Source organism: Eulemur rufifrons, chromosome 29, assembly GCF_041146395.1.
Source record: "Eulemur rufifrons isolate Redbay chromosome 29, OSU_ERuf_1, whole genome shotgun sequence".
NCBI lineage: Eukaryota > Metazoa > Chordata > Mammalia > Primates > Lemuridae > Eulemur > Eulemur rufifrons.
In genome coordinates this window covers 73,519,259-73,543,570 of record NC_091011.1, presented here as the reverse complement: position 1 = coordinate 73,543,570, position 24,312 = coordinate 73,519,259, and the positions used below count along the sequence as shown (strand labels likewise).

Sequence of the window (24,312 nt, the reverse complement as noted above, 5' to 3'; positions counted from 1 at the left end):
TCAGAGCATTTGACACAACTGACCCCAAGCTCCTCCTCAGAAAATTTTCTTTCTGCATTTGGCTTTAGGGCTCTGCATTCTCCTTACTTTCCTCCTGCCTAACTGGCCTCTGCTTCTCAGTCTCCTCATTAACTCAACTTCTTTGCACTGAGAGGGATCCAGCTCTCAGCACCAGCTCCACCTCCTTGGAGGTCCCCATACTCACGCCGTTGGGGACCATATCCAGTCACTGGCTTCGTGACGTTTATATTCGGATGATGCCCAAATGCGATTCTCCAGGTTAGACCTCTTCCTTGGATTCTAGACTCACACATCCAACTGCCTATGTGTCATCTCCATTTGTGTGCAGTAGGCATCTGAAGATCGACATATCTAAAACTCCACTCCTAATATCCCCCTCCAATGCTGTTTTTTCCTGTCTCCCCTGGTTTAGTTAAAGGTAGCTCCATCCCTTAAGTTGCTCAGGCCAAAACCCTTAAAGTCAACCTAGACTTCTTTCTCTTACATTCACTGTCCAATCTGTCGAAAAACCCATGTCGGCTCAACCTTTGCGATATCCTTACTTTCCAATGTCTTTCCTACATTTCCTCTGTGAAGACTTAGTTCAAACCACCATCTTCTCTCTCCTGGGTTGTTGTAATGGCCCCCTGATTGCTCTCCCTGCTTCTGCCTTGTCTCTCAAAGTCTAGTTTAGCCTAGTAGCCAGAGAGATCCTGTTAAAATGGATGTTAGAAATATCTTAAAGCGGTTACTTCTTTGCTTCAAATCCTCCATTGGCTTCCAGTCTCACTGTGGGTGCAACCAAAGTCACTGGAATGGTCTACAAGGCCATACACTGTCTGATCTTCAGTCAACTCTCTATCCCATTATGTATTAACACTAGCACCACTCCCTGGCCTCCTTCTTGTTCCTCACAGACCCCAGACATGCTCCTGCCTCAGGGCCTTTGTACTTGCCTAGACTTCTCTTTTCCTGGATATCTGAAGGCTCACTTCTCACTGCCTTTAGGTATTTATTTAAATGTCATCTTCTTAGTGCATATTTTTATGACCACATTACTTAAAATTTCAACATCCACACCCTTCCCCAACACTTCTTATCCTCATTCTTGTTTTCTTTTTCTCTATCGCATGCATCATCCTCTAACACACCCTGTATGCTACTTTTTCATTTTGCACATATCTGTCCTCTCTCCCACCAGAATGGAAGATCCATTCCACGAGGGCAAAGGTTTTTGTCTCTTTTATCCACTGCTGCATTCTCATGGCTTAGAATAGTGCTTGACACACAGAGGTGGTCAATAAATATTTCTCAATTGGTTAAGTATGATTATCAGAAATAAAATTTGTTATTTGTGACTCTAAATGCATCTTTACCCTGCTTGAAGTGTTTCTACTTTATTTCCTACTCCCATCTGCTTGTCCTACATTGTCCCAGTGTCCTGTCCCTCACCAGGTGGAGGCATGAACAAAGATGAAGGTGTCGGTGATGCAAATAGGGTTCTGTCCCTGCATGGTGGTGTAGTCTGGTGCCTCTGCTAACTCACTCAGGACACCTGCAAGCACATGGCTCTCTCCTCTGCCCTGATGCCACCCATGTAGTGATACCTGGACCTCTCTGGAAGTTATTTGTGGACTTTTTCCCTTTATGAGAAGTATTATATGAAAAGGTAATAGAACTATATTTGTGTATATGCACATTTTTATTTAAAAAATAACAAAGCAAATTTAAAAGCCATTCTAAAGAAAGCATTTTTTCTGTATGCCTTACACTTGCACCATATATTAGTTATTCATGGACAGGTACCAGGGCACATAATCATTTATTGCATGCTTGGCACTGAAAATAAATATTTCCATTTTTTTAATAAAAAATAATCACTGAAAAAAAGAAACATTTCCTAATTCCAGAATCATGTAGATGGAGTTATGCTATGATTTATAAGGTGCCAAAGAGAGGATCATAACAGATCCAGAAGTACCATTGATTCGACTAGAACTAAACACACTAATGCAGATGGCAAAAAGGGTTTAAGAGATAGGCAATAGTAAATACCCTCTAAGTTATTCCACCTGCCAACACTGGTACAGAGGATCTAGAAGCCTGTTTCTTAGCTGAAGGATCCTCTGGGGAATTACTTAATGGAGAATATCCCCAAAGTAAAAAAGTTGTTCAGGTTCCTACTCTCATTTAATTTGCCTCTTCAGTAGATAATATGACCTCTGTTTAAAAGGAGAAAAAAATGGGGCTGCACAAGGAACTTGACTTATGCATATTCCACTCTACAAGGAAGCACATTATTGCAATGTTCAAGTACATTACCTAAGTAGTTTTAGAGAGAGGGACGGTGATGATTTATGTCTAAGTTATTATATAAATCATAATTACTAAACCAGAATATTGATCCAGAAATAAAATGAAGGGCAACCTGCATCATAAATTTTATGACTAGGGGTTTGTTATATATATTTCAAGTACATATTAGGTCTAAATTATACAGATAGTGACTTTAAGTTTAGACACATAGTCTTTATAAACAAGAAAAGCAATCTGTGAAATCAGGTTAGTGAGCTGGCAACATTTTAGCTCAAAGAAAACTGAAACACCTATTTCAATGTATGTGTCTAACACCTAAACATTTAAAACAGGAAAATTAAATTTTATTACAGTGTAATTGATTGTGATTAAAAATTGATGACAGTCAAAAAGAAAACAATGGCATTGTTTCCTGGTATTCCGTATTGTGCTTGTGGAATATTTTTATTTTGTGTCTTGTGTTGCATTATTTGTTGTCCAGAAAGTAAAAATGCAATGTGATATTAGAAGTGAGTATCTGAATTAGGCCCACTACTGTGCATTTTTCTACTCATAGTCCCATTTCTCTTAAGATTCTATAAAACAGTGACACTCTGTGTATGTTATAACTATGATTAGGCTCTCTAAAGTGTTGAAGAAAGGTGAAGCAGAGGGCGTGCCAGTTGAAAGAGAGAACTGAGCATGTAGAGTTTGCTTTTGAATCCATCAGAGCTATCTTTTCTGCAAAAAACCTTATCTTCATTTTCAGGGTCTGCTTATTGGCATACACGAGGGAAGACTTTCCTTCCTCTTGCTCCGTCTTAGAAATGGAGCTCACTTTTTGACACTCTTAACACCAGGAAAAACATACAAAAGTACATTTTCAGATTGGAAGAGGTTTCTCTAATTTTGTAATCATAACTAGGCTTGAATCTTGTTCTTTTAACATATTTTTCTTTGAGGATTATGTTATGGAATCAAGAGGGAGGAATCGTGAAACAAAGACTGAGGATGACGGGGATGGTAAGCATTTTCCCTTGGCTCCATCAGACAAGAGTTTGCCCATCAGGTGATCAACATTAACAAGTCAGAGAGAGCTTCCTATGCTGTTAAGAAAGCCACATTTACTCTGTGCTGGACTGAACCTGAGACTCAGGAATGTGTTTACCCAGTTGCAGGAGGGATTCAGCCCCACAGCCCAAACTAGACACTGAAAGCTTTCTATACCTTCTATACTTAATATTTACTTGTCTACCCTTATTTTAGTATCAAGAGTACAATTAAATAGCTGAACTTCAATAACAAAAGAGATACTTTTGAAAGAAGTTTCTGTTTTAAAAGGTAAAACTTCAATCCCTATTTCACTAACTATAAGAAGTATGTATTTATGTGATCTTATTCTTATATAATCAACTTGAATATTGCTTATTATGGATTATGGTTTACTATTTAAAAAAATTATTTTTAAATTGTCAAAAATTGTGTATATTTATCATGTACAACATGTTTTGGAACACGCATGCATTGTAGAATGGATAATTAACAAATGCATTACCTCAGATACTTATTTAATTTTTGTATTGTGGTAAGAACATTCAACATGAGATTTACCTTCTTAACAGATTTTTAAGTGTACAGTACAGTACTGTTAACTGTAGGCACTATGTTGTACAGCAGACCTCTAGATCATCTACCAGAATTGAAACATTATACCGTTCAAAGACCTCCCCACTTGCCCTCGCCCCCACCCCCTTGAAACCACTGTTCTACCCTTTGCTTCTATGAGTTTGGCTATTTTAGAGTCTAGTCATTGTCAGGGAGAGGAGGAGAGGGAAGTGGAATCATGCAGTATTTGTTCTTCTGTGACTGGCTTATTGCACTTGGCATTATATCCTCCAGGTTCATCTACGTTGTTGCATATGGCAGGATTTCCTTCTTTTTAAAGGGAGAATAGTATTTTATGGTATGGTTATGGGAATGTAAAATGGTACAGCCACTATGGGAAACATTATGGAAGTTACTCAAACAATTAAAATAGAACTTTATGATCCAGCGATACCATTTCCAAGTATACGTGTGTGTGTGTGTGTGTGTGTGTGTGTATAAAATATATATATTATATATCTCCCCAAAAGTATTGAAATCAGGATCTCTAAGAGATATCTCCATGTCCATGTTCATCACAGCATTATTCACAATAGCCAAGATACGGAAACAACCTAAATATATATTTACCATTTAATCTTTATTTAGAATCCAGATATTTTTATGTGTGGCTCCAGAACCACAGACATATTCGATATAAAGATCCTCTGGGCTATATACCTCAAGGACTAATGTCTGCCTTTGCTAGAGAGAAAGTTCTATAACTGCATTCTGTTTTGTGTAGGTGTGGCGGGGGGAGGGTAATCTTTTCAGTCTTGAATCTGTTTTCTGACATCTAGGAATTTTTGCTTCTCTTCCCTCTAAGGGACTTAGAGTAAAGACAGAAACAGATTTCAAATGATAGCCTCTGCCCACCAGGGGGACAGGAAGAAAGAGGTTCTCTTCCCATCAGAACAATATTGCTTTTTAGCTATTCTGATTAGGAAGGAATTCTAAAATAATTTGCCTTGGTCAGAATGTGCCTCAGAAACTGTTTTTCCAAAGATCCGTCTCCCTCATGTAGAACAAAACATATTTTATCAGGATTCAAGTAAAGCTGTGGAGTAGAAACTTAACTGCTTTTGTGACAGCAGGTACAGAGTTGACACAGCCATACTGATGAAGAAACCCAGATGCCATGTGACAAATAACTCATAGAACAGCTGCTGGTTACACCTAAATCTGGATATTTCTGTCTTCAGCTGTGTAATCAGACATTTATCTCAGACTACCAAATTCTGCCAACTGACATTGTGGCTTCTGATAGCATCATATCAACATCCTAGTGCCATAGTGTTCTGCCTGCATTGTCAGATGGATGGCCCTGTACTGTAACCTGATAAGAAGAAAGTGTTCGTGAAAACCTGGACAGACACATGTCCTGGTGTGTATGAGACCATGACATTCTAATGACTCTGAAGAATCCTCAGAGGCTACACGATCTTGGTGCTGTCCAATTAATAACAACCAAGTCTGCAAGGGTGATAGTCCCTGATGGAGGGAGGGAGTTTCATCTCTCTCCTGGCCTTGGTTTTGACATGCACAGAGCCTCTAACTTTGTCAGCACTCATCTGTGTCACTACTTCTGGGCCTTGCTGTCAACTGCTTCTGAGCCTTAAGTTCTGCTTTACAGTCTACCAGAGACTGCTCAAAGTAACTCCTAGAGACATGTAAGGTCTACCCAGGGTATGTGTGGCCGAAACTTGCTTGTATTGCAAAAATCCTCTGACTTTTTAAAAGGAAAACTGGTGAAAATAGGTTGAAAAATAGTAACCAATTTACTCTAGTTATCACTAAGAAGGAAATTTACATATCCCCTTATAATATTCCAGGAGTGCATCTTGTACTTTTTTCTTTTGATTAATTTTGGCCTCCTTGAAAATAGCTTCTACTTATGTGTAGTAGCTTAGGCCATGATGCCTAAGGCACTGATATACAATGTGCTCACTTGAACTTCATGAAACATATTTTAGCAAAGATGAACTTGTGGTTTTTGGAGGCCCCAGGAATAAGGCTACTCCACACTAGCATGTACACAAAGAGTTCAAGCCTTTGTACAGAATTAGGCCTTGTTATGACAGAGGCTTTCCATATAATCAGCAGCATCCCTTTTGCTTTTAAGTGATGATGAACTACTCCATTTTCTTATTACAACTATTTTACTGAATAAAGACTCTATTTGGAGATGGCCCCTATTATCCCAATGGCTCAGCTAAGAAGCCCGAGAATCATTATAAAAGAAAATAAAAGAAAAAGAAGAAGGCTGTTTCCTCCCAGCCACAATGGAGCCCTGTGTGTTTGCTGCACCATCTCAGCCAGTATTTCCCTTGCATTTAAGCTCTAAGACCTCAAGTCTGCTGAGTCTCTGAAATGCTAATTTCTACTTCTAACTTCTTTTTTCTCAAAGAAAAATTGAACAGATTTAACTTTTTGATCATTCAGTGTATTGGTGATTCCCAGCTTCTATTTTACTAACGTTTCTGTATTATAATTTTTCTTTGTCATAGGTATGTTAATCTGATCTGGCCATTGAGTATGGCATTATCCTCAAATTTTCAGGCTTCTTAATCATTTTTTTCTCTATGTATAGAATGTCCCAATCATGTTTTCATATTCAAATTGTACATATATGAAATATCAGTTATAATAGTATTTAAAATCTTTAATTATTCCTTTTGCTAAGAATCTTAGAAAACAGAACTTTTCACATTTGTTTTGGATGTCTGTTTCTTGCACTGACCATGTAAATGCTACCAGCATCTTTTCAATTACTTCTCTTATTGTGGTCCCTTCTTCTGAGTGCTACTGACATCTTTCAACACTGTACACTAAAGCTGCAGTCCCCAACCCCTGGGCCACGGACTAGTAGCAGTACATGGCCAGTTAGGAACCAGGTCACACAGCAGGAGGGGAGGAACAGGTGAGGGAGCGAAGCTTCATCTGTATTTATAGCTGCTCCCCATTGCCTGAATCACCACCTGAGCTCTGCCTCCTCTTAGATCAGTGGTGGCTTTAGATTCTCACAGGAGCTGGGAACCTACTGTAAACTGCATATGCGAGGGATCTAGGTTGCATGCTCCTTATGAGAATCTGAGATGGAGCTGAGACGGTGATGCTAGCGCTGGGGAGTGGCTGCAAATACAGAGTATTGTTAGCAGAGAGGTTTGGCTGCACAGAGACCATAATAAATCAATTGTTTGCAGACTCATATCAAAACCCCATCAGTGAGTGGCAAGTGGCAATTAAGCTGTATCTGGTGGCAGGATTTATAGTGGCAAGCGAGTTGATGTATTTCAATTGTACAGCTGCATCTGGTGGCAGGCTTTAAGTCAGAATCTGACACTTACTTTAGGTTGCATCTGCCCCCCCCCCATTATTTTATTTCCCACTTTCATCTGCACCTCTTTCCCACACTGTGCACTTGTCCCAGTCACAGTTTTGGTAAGCCCACAACCTAACCTTAGCAAAAATGAGTAAAAATCAAACCTCACTGGAAAGCTTCTTTGAAAAGGTGGAAAGACCCAATGATGAGACCTCAGAAGACTCTAAGACTGCCAACAAAATGAAAGCTACATTGAAAGGAAAATGTCAACATTCCTATTAATACTTAAATTACGGGTTCATTGCAACAGGTGATTGACATTGTCCAAGCCCGCTTTGTATAATATGTGGTGACCGGCTAACGAAGCCATGAAATCTTCAAAACTGCTTTGCCACATGGATACCAAGCACCCTGCATTAAAAGACAAGCCTTTGGAATTTTTCAAAAGAGAAAAACATGAACCCAAAGGACAGAAGTAACTATTGAAGGTCACCACTTCATCAAATGTGTCTGCACTGAGAGCATGATTCTTAGTGGCTAACTGCATTGCTAAAGCTAAGAAACCCTTTACTATTGGTGAAGATTTGATCTTGCCTCCTACTAAGGACATTTGTCATGAACTTTTAGGAGAGGCTGCAGTTCAAAAGGTGGCACGTGTTCCTCTTTCAGTTAGCACCATAACTAGATGGATTGATGAAATAGCAGAGGATATTAAGGCACAATTGTTAGAGAGTATTAATGAGTCACCATGGTGTGCAACCCAGGTTGACCAATCTACTGATGTTGATAAGGCAACAGTGCTTGTTTTTGTGTGATATATTTATTATATTCAGGAGGATGTGTGTAAGGATGCGTTATGTGCACTTTGTTGCCAACCAACACCACAGCTGCAGAACTATTCAAGTCTTTGAATGATTACACATGAAGAAAACAATTGGTCATTTTGTGTCAGTATATGCACGGATGGAGGGGCTGCCATGGTTTTACTACTGGGGTCAAAGAGGTCATTTCTGAATGTGAGTCTGCGCATTGTGTCAGAAATGCTGGCTAGCTGAAAAATGTCATCTGAACTAAACAACGTTTTGCAGGATGTGATTAAAATTATCAACCACATTAAAGTATATGCCCTTAGCTCACGTCTGTTCACGCAGCTCTGTGAGGAGATGGATGCAGAGCACACATGTCTTCTCTTACACACAGAAGTGAGATGGCTTTCTAAAGGCAGATCACTGGCCAGAATTTTGGAGTTACAAGAGCCACTCCAGAGATTTCTTTTAGAAAAACAGTCACCACTGGCAGCACAGTTCAGTGACACAGAATGGGTCACAGAACGTGATTACTGGTGTAACATATTCAACTTGCTCAACGAACTCAAGCTGTCACTTCAGGGGAGAACACAGTGTTCAAGTTGGCAGATAAAGTGGCTACATTCAAAACCAAACTGGAATTATGGGGGTGACATGTGAACACCGGAATTTTTGACATGTTTAGAACTTTAGTAGAGATTTTGAAAGAGACTGAGCCAGGGCCTTTTTCTCCCAGCTGGTGCGTGATCACCTATCTCAGCTTTCGAAAGAGTTTGAGCATTACTTCCCAACCACAAGAGACCCCTGAACTGGGAAAGAATGGATCCATGACCCATTTGTGAATAAGCCAGGTGAATCGACTTTGTCTCTGCTAGAAGAGGATCAACTGCTTGAGATCACAAATGATGGTGGCTTGAAAAGTATGTTTGTGACAACTTCAAATCTCTGTATGTTCTGGATTCAAGTCAAGGTGGAATACACTGAGATTGCCACAAAAGCACTGACAAGCCTGCTTCCATTTCCGACACCCTATCTTTGTGAGGCAGGGTTTTCTGCAGTGACAGCAACCAAAATGATATTATGGAGTAGACTGGACATAAGCAACACACTTAGGGTGTCACTGTCTCCCATCCCCTCAGATGGGACTGTCTAGTTGTAGGAAGACAAGCTCAGGGTAATAAGAAAAATCCCCAACTATTACTTGACACAACAGTCACCCGAGACCCCCACCCCTTACGGAAGACCCACATCAGCATAACACTAACCTATCACCTGGCCCATCAACTAATCTATTACCTGGCGCATCAGCATAACACTAAACCTATTACCTGGTGCAGTAACTATCCTCTTACCCAGTTCATCAACATAATACTAACCTATTACCTGACACATCAACTAACCTATTACCTGGTGGGCATTAGTCACCTGAGACCCCACCCCTCGGACCACCCCAACTTAATAAGAGTGGGAAAAATTGGGTAGACGGGGCTCAGAATTTGGTGGCGAGACTCCTCTGAGCCCGCCGGAAAATAAACCTTGATTCTCTGACTCTCTGTGCGCCGCTCCGTTTGTCCTCGGGACCACTCACTGTAACAAGGGCTCCCACTGATGCTGCATTATGGTGAGTTGTATAATTATTTCCTTATATATTACAATGCAATAATAATAGAAATAAAGTGCACAATAAATGTAATGCACTTGTGTCATCCTGAAACCATCCCCCTCACCCCCCATCAATAGAAAAATTGTTTTCCATGAAGCCAGTCCCTGATGCCAAAAAGGTTGGGAACCCCTGCACTAAAGGGTTTCTGGGACAGTCATCATTATTATTGTGTCCTCTTTCTGACTTGTTTAAGAAATATCAACTAGTAATTTCATAGTAGACTGGAGTACCTCCTTCCTCACCATTTGCAAAGTCATTATTAGGAAAAGCAAATAAAAAAGCATAGGATTTCTTCATGTATTCATCAAACATACACTGATGACAAGCACAATACTTGGTGCTTGATAAAAAGCTTTGCTCAGATCCCTGGAGGGAGGGAATCATTGCCTCAGTTAGTCTCTTGGCTTTCAGAATTGGTTAAAAGTCAGAATTTTATTGGATTTTTTAGGTGAAATTTTTACTCATTTTTTTTTGTGTGTGTGTGGCAGATATTGCTATTTTCTTTTTTCCACAGTCATACCCTCTTCTTTCCCAAAGAAGTTCAATTTTGCTCAGGTAAAGGCAAATACTTTTCTCTGAAAAAAGCTGTTAGAGTAGGAGACTAGGAGACAAGGCTGAGACCAGGTGCAGGGGCTTGTAGACTGGGTGCAGGTGTTAAAGTAAACAACTCTCAGGCAGAAGCTATAATAACTAAGGGGGCCCATAACCACAGGCTAGAACCAGCTTCAACTAGCTTGTCGGCTGTCTCTGTCACCTTACATGAACTTTGGCTAATTATAACATCGTTTACATTGCAGTTTTAAAATTTCTCTGCCCTCGAAATCACCATAACAGTTCCAAGACAACCAATATAAAATGGGAGGGACCCGATTCTAAGAATTACTACCCAAATTCTTAATAAAAACCAACCCCTTTGCCTTGAATATTCCTCCCCTCAATTAGTAAGACTTCAAAACACCAAAAACTACTTCCTCCTGTTGCAGCTGCTCATTTTGAAGCTGCCGCCTCTCCCCTCTGAGAGTGTACTCTAGCTTTCAATTAAAAAAAAAAAAAAAAAGCTGCTGCTTGCTTGGCTTATGTGGTACATCCTAAAATTCTTTTCCTGACAATCACCAAAACCATGGAAAAAACCCCACTCAGAGCTGTTAACAAAATGGCAGGCGTTTCATGAGATAAACCACTATCCTGTCTAAGTCAGTCATGCCAATCCCATTTGTCTTTGGCAATGATTGGTTTAGGGATGGACAGATAAAGCCATTTTAGCCAATAGGATAGCTGGGGTGTCTGCTAGAAGTCCCTGACATTTGGGAAGACTGACCTTTCTTTTCCATTTGTAAGTTTTTCTATGAACACATCATACTTGCGGCTGCTGCAGTTACCTTAAAACCCTAAGTAGGGGATATAAACACGTCAAATGATAGCAGGGCAGAAAGGTGGAAAAAGTATTGTTAACCCACTGAATCAATTATGAAACTGCCTAACTTCAGAGTTTTTGTTAAGAAAGACAATAAATAACTATCTCTTAAAGTACTTCTAACTGGGCCTTGTGTTACATTTAGCTAAAGAATCTTAACTGATGTATAATACAACCATGTTGCCCATTCAAATAATCTCAAGTCATAGCTTCATTTCTGAAGTCTCTTTTAGCTTTAACTGTATAATATTGTTGTGAAGAAAGAGTGCAGTGTCTTTAAATAATCATTAAAATAACTGATCAGTAGGACCAGTTTACATACTATCAGTGGACAGTGAGGGTCATTTTTGTCTGGTTCCATGGAGTCTTTGTGCTTTTGGTATATACGTTGGTATTTTACAGAAAAAAACAATAGATGCTGGTGTGGATGCAGAGAGAAAGAAATGCTTATACACTTTTGGTGGGACAGCAAATTAGTATAACCTCTATGGAAAAGAGTATGGAGATTCCTCAAAGAACTAAGAATAGACCTACAATTCAATCCGGTAATCCCACTACTGGGTATTTGTCCAAAGGAAAAGAAGTCATTTTATCAAAAAGACACCTGCACTCAAATGTTTATTGCAGCACAATTCACAATTGCAAAGATGTGGAATCAACACAAATGCTCATAAATTCTTGAGTGGATTAACAAAATGTGGTATATGTATACAATGGAATACTATTCAGCCACGAAGAAGGATGACTTAATGCCTTTTGCAACAATTTGGATGGAACTGGAGACCATTATCCTAAGTGAGGTATCTAAAACATGGAAAAACAAACACCACATGTACTCACTATTAAATTCGAACTAACTGATGAGCACACATGTGCATAGAGGGAAGTAAAACTCAATGGAAATCAAGCAGGGGGGAGAGAGGGCGAGGGGATGGATGTAAACCTACCTAACGGGTACACTGAACATTGTCTGGGTGATGGGCACATTTTAACCTTGACTTAAGCATTATGAAAGCAATCCATATAACCCAAAACATTTATAACCCCATAATACTTTGAAATTAAAAAAAGAAGAACAGCGCTGTTAAGGAATCTTAAAATATTTTATGTTCTTTTTTAATTCCCCATCCTGGATCTTAATTTACTCTGTATTCTATCAATTAGAAAATGTGACCATTACTGAAAATGTATCTAAAATACTGCTGATTTCTAATTTTTAAATGTCCTGATATTAATATGTTACTATGTATTAATACTCTTATATTTGTTAATATTAGCATTCATTCTCTCACAAATCTCTAAGAGAAATAATTGATGTAATGAAAACAACCTTCACTTAGAGAAAACATATAGAAATCTTGTGAAATTATGTTTATCTTCCTTAACTTGGAAAAAGGAAAATGACAGAAACTTATTATTGCACTGACGCAATGAATAGGTTCAAGTTATGATAACTTATGTTCTAGAAGAGTTTGAGATTATGTTTTTGGAAATGAGACAATAAACTACAATTAAAGCTAATTTATATTCATTACATTATGTAGGATTTTATATTTGCTTTTCAACAGTATCTTTTCTATTGCACCATTATCTACTTAAAGTTTAACTGTGCCTTTTTGAGAGTTTTACTTAATTATCCTTAAGTTAGTATTAGCTGCCTAGTTAGCCCAATTATGTTATTAAGAAATTTTTAAAAATCCATTTCATATGGACATTCAGTGAAAGATATTTCCTTGTATTGTATTGAAAATAATCTTCAATTGCTGATATAAAACCAGGATTCAAATATTCTACATGTTTTTTCTTAGCAATTCTGCTGATAAACAGGCTTCTTGACATTCTACAATGAAAATGTGAATAGTTATGATTAAAAGATAGAAATTATGAAGCCCCAAATTCATTTCCATATGTAAAAATTTAGTAGAAAGAAGTTTAGTAACTTTCTACTAAACCCATAATGCTTACTCCTTCATTTTGTGGAAGTGGATATAGAATTTATTTATTTGTTACTGATGCTTTTTAAATATTTCTAACAGAAATGTCATCAGATGTTGGTGCAGGTAACAAGCTGTGCTTACAGAGTGCACATGCTTAGTTAGAGCGTGATCATCCTGCTGCTTTGTAGCATCTTCCCCATTCCTCTGACTATCAAACTCTTCCTTACAACAGAATCTGGAGTCATTGCAGCTATAAGGGATTTGAAAATCCTCAACCCCCTCTCTTCCCCCACATACTCCTATCCAATGAGAAGGAAACTGAAACACTGGAGAAATCCAAGGGTCCTCAGTCATTTAGTAGCAACAGAGGCCCTGGAACTCCCAATCTCAGCCCAGCACTCTGAAATGGGTATCTCTGGTCAGTGTCAACTATTTAGGGGCCATCCCATGCAAATGCCATTTTGAAATAAGTCTCCTTTGGGGAATTACTTGTTTATATAGCTTGAGATGTATTATCGTGGGTAAGTTGTTCAAAAGCTGAAAATAACCTCAGTCCTTGGATATAAACTATAGGATTTCACTGTAAAGCACTAACCAGCATGAAATTATTGATAGTCCAACACTTATGCCAATACATAAGTACCATGTTAACACATCACTCAGGGGCCTCAAGAACATAGGGGACCTGCCCCTTCTAATTTGGGTATTAATTAAGTATATCTGGATGTCTTAAACTCAACTTATGTAAATTTAAACTTCTGATCTAGTGACTGAATATTAATTAAATATATCTAGATGCCTTAAACCAATGATCTAAAATTAAACTTATCACTATACACTGTAAACTTATTTCTTCATTTCTTTATTCCACAAATATTTATCGAGTGCTACTTTGTGTCAAGCAGTGCTCTAAGATGAAGAGATTTTTCATAGCAGTGGATAAAACAAATTCCCTTCTCCCAAATAGCTTATATATTATTGGATTAGACTGAAAATAAGTTAATATTTAACATAATGAAAGGCAGCAATAAGAGCTTTGCAAAGGAAGCAGAGAGAGTGGTTGGAGAAATGATGGGCCAGAGGAACGACATGAACCAGGTGGCTAGAGAAGGCCACTGTAACGTGACATTTGATCAAAGATCCCATTGATGTCACATTTCATCTGTGTGAATTTGCCTTAGAACTTGTTTTATTCATTCACTATTTGTTATGTGCCCTCAGTTTTAAGGCATGCTGTCTGGTTTTATTTATATGGGGAGGAAATAGTTGTTCTCATGGGGTCCACAGTCTAGTATCAGAAATATTATAAATATAATAAAATGTGTAGTAATGATTAAAACAAGGCAGACAGTGGTTAAGTGTTGAAGAGAAATCTTGATAAAGGGCCAGGGAGTGAGAAGATAGAGAGAAAAATAAAGAGAATGCTCTTTTGTTTTAATCTTGTCTTCCTAGACAGCCATTAAGGAGGCAGAGACCATATATTTTTCCTGTTTGTATCCCAGCTTCTAGCACAATGCCTTCCCTGTTTGTGCCTTGTTTGGGCTATGAAAATTTGTGGTAGATGATGAATATTGTTTCTTAAATCAGTTAGTCACTGCTCTCCTTTAAATTGTCCTGTAGGAGACGACTGTTCTCATGCAAATTAATCATGTCTAAAACCAAATGCAGCTTACCCTTTTAATTCTCTTATCTATGTCTACCCAAGCCTAAACCGTCTCCGACTTCTTCCTTTACCTTATTCTATCAGTAACCACATGTGGAAAGGTAACTCTTTGTGCCTTCCTGTCAATCTATGCAGGTATTAGGGGCACAGAGCAAATGGATGTTTAAATGAGCAAATGAATAAATTAAAGAACCTCTTTCTGGGTACTAAATTTAGCTTTATTTAATTCAGTTATGAAATGGACTTTTCATGACTAAAGGGAAGAGAGAAACAGAGAAAATTTTAAGTTTAAAAAGATTTTAAGAAGAATGTGCAACTTGGACTCCATAGTTATTTTTGTTGGAGCAATAGAACCTCCACTTCTAATACTTGGTTAGGTAGCCATTTTTTTTAAGCAGATAAAAAAAAAATAATTAAAAGAACCAAAATAATTATGCGCATAAAATATGCTATCTATGCATTTAAATACATGCAGGATTGTCTTCTTTTGTGATCCCTTTCAAATCCCAAGTGTCTCATTTTAAAAGGAATCATTTCAGTTCCTCTTTCAGTCAAAAGATTAAACCATTTTAATTTTCTGAGGGAAGAAGCCCCCAAAGCCACATAGAAGTTTTTAATTCTGCCCTAATATAAGCTGAATTCTCCAAAATGCCTGCCTCTGAGGTAAACAGAATCCATTAAAAAGCAGTTATTAAGCCCTGTGAACAGAAAACAATATTAGAAGTCTAAAAATGATAGCTTTGGGGCAATGAAACTCATTGGAAGTAGGGTACAGAAGCAGTAACAAAAAAGGAGAGAGATCCTTTAGTATAAAAAAAAGATTTTGATGAAAAATATAACTAATTAGCATTTTCATTGTTTCTTTCAATAAAAATCTCAAGGAACTTTATGGGACAAGGAGGGTGATAAAGTAAAGCCTCAGGGTAGGCTACCAGATGGAATAATATATACACAATGAAAATATAAACAAACATGGAAACTTCACTGTTTATGTAAGCTGTGCAACTGCCTGATCATGTTGTCTGTATATATTCTGTTCCACATTTAGTACTTTCAAAGGGTTTAATGTTTAAGAGCAACATAAATATTTTAGAAAGTACTGTTACAAGTGTAACTCTAAAGTCAAGTACAATTGGGTCAAGACTCAGAAGTTTTTATGTTGTGAACTAAAACACACACACACACACACACACACATCCTCAAAACTGGATTTTTCTAATCCCAATAGGCCCGAGTGTGTGTGTTTGTGTGTGTGTGTGTGTGTGTGTGCAGTATTAGAGGTATAGATAATGAAATATTTATATATAAAATCATATATCTATAGTAGAGGAGTTCCATGGGATAAGAAACATATATATATATTTTATAGTACTGGGTTCTATATAATCGAATGCATATAGGGAATTAGAAATGCACAATTCTTCCTTAGATGCTGGTATAAATGTAAGTGATGTTCTTACTAAGGTCAGATCCCCCAACCATCTCAGAGTTTATATTCAAGAATCACAATGATGTTTAAATGTAACACAGTGCACGTGTTCTGTTCTGATAAGGCTTATTATTTTCAATAAATGGAGTGAAAGATCAGCCTTAGTCACAATTCATAAAAGCCATCTATTCTACTGACAGCTCAACAAAAATGGCTCACAAATTAATGATTATGTTTCCAATAAAGAACATAGATTGAACATTGATTAAACTATATGGACTACTGATCAGTTTTATAAACCCTAAAATAACACTTGCTATACATATTCTTACTGACCTAGAAATAAGCTCAAATCTCCTTATAAAACATAAGCCTACATTAAGTAACTTAAGAATTAAAGAACTCATTGATATTGCAATCTTCTACAGAAGCTAGTCTTTGAAGTATCTTAGCATTTTGGAAGCAAAAATAGAAATATTAACACCACATATAACCATCAGAGGTAATGTTCTAAAGACTGACATTCGCCTGATTGATGCTCTTTATGTCTCTAGGAGGAGGGGATCCCATGTTCTATCTTCTGGATGTTCAGGTTTCTGTAATTTAAAGTAACATTTAGATCATTTAGGTTAGCATTGGAGGGTTTTGTTTGTTTGTTTTTTGTCTTTTGACAGAGTCTCTCGCTGTATTGCCCTGGCTAGAGTGCTGTGGCGTCAGCCTAGCTCACAGCAACCTCAAACCCCTGGGCTCAAGCGATCCTCCTGCCTCAGCCTCCCAAGTAGCTGGAACAACAGCTACACACCACCATGACTGGCTAATTTTTCTTTTTTGCATTGGATCTTTATACACTTCAGTTCTCACCATGTAATAAATGGTCGCAGAAACTCAACTCAATAGCAGACCCACTTCTATCCTTAACTATTTCACAAAGACTAGCCAGATATGGAGCCTTTGGGACTCACAAATGGTCTGTTCCTCACCTTGTTTCCATCACTCTGCCCTGGTTCTTATCCGTTTCTTGAATTATTGGTTTACTCTGCACTGTAACTGACTCATTCTACTCAGAGACCCTCTGCTGTCAGTCATATAAATATTTTATATTTCTATTTATTCCAGATGTCTTTTTGGTGGCATCGTCTCTACTGCACTCTTTCTAAATTCTACCCAGCCATTTACCTGTGATTCCTGTCTTTATTCAGTTCCAAAGATTTTGTGAGAGTCACCCTCCGCTCTTAAATCCTGACAGCCAGATCATTACCAGGCTCTCCAGCTTACTATGATCATGCACTTGCTTGATTTTTCAATAGTAATTATCCATTGGATTTACAGAGATCTTATTTAATTGGGACTCCGCTTCGCTAGTTATGATTTTATCTCAGGTTTCTGTCTTTCAACAACACAGCAAATTTGATTACTTCTGATAAGTCCTTTAAAAGAAGGTACCATTATCGGTTTTTATGTAGATTATAGTTACCCATATGCCCTTTTTCATCTTTCTATCCTGCATCATAAAATAGTTGGATTTGTAAGCACTTTGGTCATATACTTTGAAACAGGCCAGAGATGCAACGGAAAAGAAATGTTGTAAGAAAACAAGCCTGGTTACCATGGCAAATAGATCTACAGTATTTCCCAGGAGAAATGTAAATCATTGATCAGGATTTTTGCTCGCTTCTTAACTCATCTTTGATATCTTGAATTATATCTATCTTAAAATGAATCAGATTATAATAGGCAACACATTATTAAAGAAATATGAGTTTCTGGCTAATACAGAATTCCTATTTCTAAAATGAATGAATATGTTTTTAAGCAAGAGTGAGAAAATACTACACAGGTATCTCTACAACCTAGGAAGACTAACAATCCATATAGTTTAAAGACAACTAGGAACTGAATTTGGTGCAGTTAAATTGAGTGATGCAGAACAGAGCATGGTGGGACTAAGGGATATCTAAACTGCAAGTAAACAAAGTGAAATACATCCAAAATAGGATTTCAGTTAATGATAAAAATTCAATTAATTGCAAAAATAAAAGGGAAGAATAAAAAATAAAAGACTCCATATCCTCCTTCCACTCCACCCTACAAAGAAAATTCTACATTGGCAAGAGAAAAGCAGCTGGCTAAAACAATGCAATATAGCAGCCATTTATTGAGCATCTATAAATGCTAGGCTGTTTCTGGTGCTGAAAATAGGAAAACGAGTAAGAAGACGCTACATTAGAGAGCTTACAAACTAGTGAAGGGGACAACACCCATATTGCTGATTACAATATTAATACTATGATAAATGAGACCACTGAGAGATAACAAAGTGTTATGAGAGCATAGTAACCTGAGAGCTTGCTCTTATTCCTGGCATCTATAGCTCTAGCTGCATGCAGATAGGCCTGAGATGGAAATACTTATTCCTGGCATCTATATCTCTGGCTGCATGCAGATAGCTGCATGAGATGGAAATAGGTGTGTGGAAGATAGTGAGTCTCTCTACAATCCATTCTTATACACATTCCAGGGATTTAGGCACAAGCATCACATAAGTATGCATTCACTATTAAAAAAACCATACAAACTCAGTAAAAAATCATAAAGTTAAAAACTCAAGACGTTAGCAAGCTGCAGTAGTATGAACTACAGCTTTAGAACAATTTGTATTGATTCTAAATAACTAGGTAAGAAAGTTGAATGATTTGATGAGAAACTTACAAGAAAAGAGATGGGAAAAGAAACTCATATTTCCAACAAAACTACAGGCAGAAAAAGTTTCATTTTTAACTTCTGTTCAAGGCTGGGATAAGATGAAGTTTTAGTGATTAGTAATTATAAAAATCCAGAGAAAATCAAAACAATTGCATTCTAAAGTGATGTACTCTGAGGGCACATTTATTTTGAGATCAATTTTATTATGAAGGTATACTTTATATTTCACTTTTTTGAGAAAATAAGAATTCTTCCCCATCCACATACACACTCCTGGTGGAATATAAGTAAAATACAGTAATACTTATTTTGAGGGCCTTGGCTTTATAGGCACATGTGATTGACCATGAAACTGGAAGACGTTTATGAAACTAAGAAGATAAACCAAAGAATTACCTTTAGGATGTGGCTATATTCTTGTAACAGGAGTTGGGAAAATTTAATAACTGGAGGGATTAGGGTGTTTATCTGAATATATTTGTCTAAGGCCATTAGGGTGAGTCATAATCCTGTCTGGCTATTGTCACACTCAGAATATTGCTGTGTCTACTAATGGCTTATCCCTCAGGAAATTCTATATAGAATTTAACATGCCTAAACTTGCACTCATATATTCATTAATTCATTTATTCTTCTGTCAATTTATATTTATTGGATTCATACCAGACCCTCAGGACACAAAGACATGGTTTTTCAAAGACTTTAAATCTAGTGCCTTAGACTCACAGGTAAGGAGTCTATTGCAATACTAGTCTGATATGGGACTAATAGACAAAAATCACTTTTGGCTGTCATTGGAGATATGTCTAGGTCAGGCTGGCCTGTGGCAGGTCATTTAAGTATGGCTTCCCACAAGTGTTTTCTGTGTTGACTTTTGAGGGAAAAAATGAGAGGCAGGTAAAGAAGGGAAGTTGGTACAAAGGCATGAAGGAAAGAGTATTCAACCTTCAAAAAGTCCATGTGATGCAGGATGCCTAGACCACAGATTGGGAAAGGCAGATGATGCTGGATGCTGTAATTAGGTCATGGAGGGCACTTTATGCCATAATAAGGACTTGGGATTTATTTTCTAGGCTATGAAAAACCACTGAAAAATTTATAGCAAGAGAATGACATAATAAAGTTTGCATTTTGGTAAGCTCATTCTGGCTATAATAAGACAGGAGACCAGTAAGGAGATTGATAAAATATTTAAATGATAAATAATGATATGGAGAGGGAGGATAGATTTGACATTTGCAGAATTAACACTATTTGGTAAACAAATAGGCATGATGGCTAAAGGACTTGAATGTACCAGTAACAATTCTCAGATTTCTGGTTTGGGCAACTAGCCAGCTGCAGGTGCCTACTAAATCAGTATGGGATTTAAAGAAGAGAAGCAAATTATGAGGCTAATAAAATTAATTTAATTTTGAACATGTTAAGTTTGAGGAAGTTCAAAAACATCCAGTTGGGTTTAACTAGAATGATTTTATATTGATGGATCTGGAGCTTATGAGAAGGATCCCCTGTTCGTGTGCTAGTGCTGCCATGAAAAAATACCAGAGACTGGATGTTTAAACAACAGAAATCTATTTTTCACAACTCTGGGGACCAGAAGTCCAAGATCAAGGTGTGGGCAAGTTTGGTTTCTTCTGAGGCCTCCTGCCTTGGCTTACAAATGGCTGCCTCCTTGCTGTGGACTCGCGTGGTCTTTCTGTGCACGCACATCCCTGTTGTCTCTCCGTGTGTTTAAATTTCCTCTTCTTCTTTCTTTTCATATGAAATGCTTATAAATTTATGTGTCATCCTTGTTCAGGGGCCAAGCTAATCTTACCAATACCCTTCTGATTTTAGTATATGTGCTGCCAAAACAAGCACAGATTTTCTCTTATAAGGACACCAGCCAGATGGGATTAGAACTCACCCTGATGGCCTCATTTTCACTTCATCACCTCTTTAAAGGCTCCATCTCCAAATGCAGTCACATTCTAAGGTACTAGGGGTTCACATTTGAATTCACATATGAATTTTGGGAGGACACAAGTCAGCCCATCACCAATCCCATTTGCAGAGAGATCTGACTCATTGACTATAAGTGGTAATTGAAAAAGCATAGTGATAGATGGTATCACTCAGGGAGAATGTAAAAATTGGGGGGGGGGGAAATGTGGCTGAGAATGAATCACTGAAATGTTACTGTAGAGACAGAGAGAGGAGTTAACAGAGCCCTGTACTTCAGAGGGGCCAGAGCAGTAGGATACTTAGGAAAGAACTGTGTTATAAATGCTGCATTTCAACAGGCAGGAGTGGTCAGTAGCTTTAATTACTCTGAAAATATCACCATCATGTCTGAAATGTATCCATTGGCTATAACAACAAAGAGCATATTGATAATTTTAGTAAGAGTGGTTTTGGGAGAAGATTTTAAGATTTTCAGTGAATGAATTGTGAGAAATGGAAATTTTTCCTTTAAGTCATGTGAACTTTTCCTTTATGAATTTTTTCTATGTCAGGAAGAAAATGAAGGTGTTTTCAGACTCAAAGATTTTTCTAAGTAGGTATATGTACACATTATAATGAAAGAATTATTGAAGAGAAGCGGACTGAACACATTCTAGAACGAGAGGATAATCAATACAGTGAGGTCCCTGGGGAGGCAGCAGGAGATGAAAATAAGAGAACAGGTGGGGATGAGCTTGGAAGCAGATAAGGGACTGCTCTTTGAAGACAGGAGGACCAAAGATGAGTGGTGTAGGTACAGATAAATTTGCAGATGGTGAGGAGAAGTTTGAGGTGATTTTGGCAAATATGTTTTCTGGAATGAAAAAGAATCAAGCAAATCATGTGATCATGGCTGTGAGAATGTTTTTTTGTCTATGTTCAGTGGAGCTGGAGTAGAGAAGGAGCATGTCAGAATGATGCATGTCGGAAGGTTCTAAGTAGGGGGGACAGGTACAGGCACAGAAAATGCTGGAAAGACACTGGTAGAAAGCGTACAACATTGGAGATAAGCTGGCAGGAGTAAAATGAAGCTTTGATGGGAATAACTTTAGAGTAAACTTGTGAGTTAGGGCACTGGAGAAAGTAATGAAGTCAAGGCAGGTGGTTAAGGAGAAGAGTGACATAGCTAGAGGGAAATATGGCTTTGATCAGAATTTGGTAAATAGAAATTTAAGAGATCAGAGGGTATATTTTTAAATGATCATAAGTTCCAAGTTGAGGTGATATTACTGGATCACTGCAGAGGAGTGGAAGAAATGGTTGTTGGAATGGAGGAAGTCAACCAGTTTTAACTGTTGGATGGGTCATAGACACAGATGTTGAAATCCTCTGGAATTATGGTAAGATCTGGTGTACAGAGGAGTCTCCTGTATATCGGAGGGGTGGGAAGGAGAGGAGGCCAGAGAACATCATGGCTGAATGGCTTGGCTGCCTAGGAAGTCACTTGGTTGTTGTTGCACAGTGAGTTGGTTTGCTTATTTAATGCAAGAACTATCCATTGAGTGGCTCCTGTATCTAGCTCTCTGGGAGATCATCAGTGGTATTTATGGAGAATTTTATGGCTAGCATACTTGGTAAACAAATTCAAAAGGAAACTATCCTTATCTCACTAAAAATGAAAAAAAAAAACAACATACACAAACAAATAAGGAAGTTGGAATGGGGAAATTTATGTAGTTGGAAGATGGTTGAAAGTTCAGACAAACATAATTATAGTCTAGCTCAAGGACTGGCAATCTTTTCGGAGGTGATAACACCAATGTTCTCTTCACAACTGATTTAGAATTTGAGACCACAGGAAAGCTGGAGGGAGGGTAGGACACAGTTTTGTAGTGAATTTCTGATTTCACTCAGGATAAATCACACTTGGGAAATCTGATGGTAGCTCTTGACAGCAGCAGGAATGGGATCTAGTTAGCAACAAACCTGTGGGCCTATGACAGGCTGAAAACATGCCTCTTCTCCATCTTTGGAAGGTTGCCAATGTCTGCTTTACCATTATCCAAAAAATGATATATAAAAATAAAAAATAACTATCAACTTGCAGAAAATATGAATGGTAAAGATTAGCACATATGCTACATCTTTATATTTGGCTCTCAGGATTGATCTGGAATATGATGTCCAGGAAATGCTATATAATTATGGAAAATGATACACTTGTCTGGATAGAAAAGCAAGTTGGAGAAATGTTTTAGTCAAAATGCAGAATAATTCATCACTTTCTGAGTTCAAGAAGACTGTGGCCCTGCAAACATCCTTATATATAATTAACATATCTTTATCTATATAGGCAGTAGACTCATCTTTTAAAACAGATGCCATTAAAGTGTATGTGAACTTTTCCCCTAGCCTTTTATTATAGTTGTTGTCATTACATGTGTCAGGGTATGTAAATTTAAAGCATAAAAATGTACCAGACTGGTTACTATGGAAAAAGCATGACTCATAAGAATTTTAGCACGGGTTAAGATCTGAAGGTTTTCTCCCAGCCTCTCATCACTGCCAGAGACTTCACAATTCATGGAAGCCACCAATAAGATAACTTTGCCTCTGGCAGTTGCTATTTCTATATTCTATAATTCGGGAAGCTCAGGGTTTGGGAAATCATTAAACTTTTTCTTGTCCTTTTCAAGTTAGAGACAGCAATTGTAGACAGCCTTCCAATGGGCTATCTTTTTGTGTCTCCTCACCTGTGGAGAAGTCTGCTCACCAAGATATGGAGTTAAACAGCTTCTGTTTCCTTATATCCAGAGCACCAAATCAAAAAACATGGTAGAAACCATATTTCACCATCTATTATTTTCTCTTCTAATTCTACCAATTTATGTAAATTCCATTGGTGATAATATTCTAGCAGGTTAAAAAAAATCATAAGGTTACTTCAGAAGACAAATAAATGCAAACCCTATATATTCAAATTCTGTTTGCATGACAATTTGGGTGACCTTGGAGAAGGATGTGGATGAAACTCACGATATTTATTTGTACTCTATAGGGAATTTTACTCTTAGACAATTTATTACTACTTGGACCTCAGTTTTAAACATGCGAAATAATGAGGCTAGACCATCATTTTTTTTCCTCTGGAAGTAAAGAAAGCTGAGCAACTCTGTTTCTTAAGTCCTATTTACTTGGTTCTGCGAAGATCCATTTTGAATGTCTTAATATTTTACAATTATTATGCTTTCCCTAAAAGGAAAGAGCTTTACCAATCCATTTATACACTGAAGTATAAAGAATAGACTGTTAAAATTCTTCCTTGAGAAGAGCTGTTTAGAAACAGGCTCATCTATAAAGCACTTTTAAAAGGAACTGATCAAATTTTGCAACTGTTCCTAGATAACAAAGAAAAATGCCAATGTAGTGAAAGATAAAAATGAAATGATTTGGTAGCTCTATCATCATAAATATCAACGAGCACTGTAATTTTAATGTTGCTGAAATTGG

The 24,312-nt window shown here is 37.6% G+C and overlaps 1 protein-coding gene and 1 non-coding gene across 2 annotated transcripts in view; both read right to left on the bottom strand.

Moving 5' to 3' along the window:
• The window catches only part of KCND2 (potassium voltage-gated channel subfamily D member 2), a 441,115-nt gene that overhangs the window by 55,336 nt on the left and 361,467 nt on the right, over positions 1 to 24,312 (bottom strand). The gene's annotated exons all lie outside the window — the stretch shown is intronic.
• LOC138377697 (U6 spliceosomal RNA) lies at positions 20,634 to 20,739 on the bottom strand. The gene has a single exon (XR_011231859.1). It is a non-coding gene; the product is annotated as a U6 spliceosomal RNA (small nuclear RNA).